This window comes from Schistocerca piceifrons, chromosome 2 (assembly GCF_021461385.2).
Source record: "Schistocerca piceifrons isolate TAMUIC-IGC-003096 chromosome 2, iqSchPice1.1, whole genome shotgun sequence".
Classification (NCBI taxonomy): domain Eukaryota; kingdom Metazoa; phylum Arthropoda; class Insecta; order Orthoptera; family Acrididae; genus Schistocerca; species Schistocerca piceifrons.
Genome location: NC_060139.1, coordinates 477,181,284 through 477,181,841, shown reverse-complemented (window position 1 = coordinate 477,181,841; position 558 = coordinate 477,181,284).

The window sequence follows — 558 nt, the reverse complement described above, 5'->3', positions numbered from 1 at the left end:
GCATGTCTGAGATGCAAAGGCAATCACAGTAACTTCACGAGAGGAAGTATCTGCAGGGGTGCAATTTGTACAGTCCATGAATTGCTGGAGTAAGATATCACCCCAGGAATGGAAGAAGATGAACAGAACAATGAATCTACTAAATGAGTCAGTCAGTCAGTCAGTCAGTCAGTCAGTCATACTGAACCTCCATTTGCAGCCATCAACTCTCCTCCTGAATCCTCATATGGTTAGCAGAGTTTTCAACTTTTAAATGAAGAACAAAGTGTTGTATGAAGATTACTGAAACAGTTGTAAATAATACATGGTACATATATTAGAGAAGGGTTGCATATTTAGTCAAGAAAAGCAGAGACTGTTTTATGCCTTTATCTTATAGCTTCACTTGTGAAAGCAAATGAAGTATAAGATTGCCAAGGTCAACTACACAACTGAAGACAAATCAATTAATATTTAATATTCAATGCCAGAGATAAATCTGAACTTCAAAAATACAATGAGAACACTCCAAAATCAATTGTATGCAACTATTGGTATACAACAGTTCCAGTCAGATTT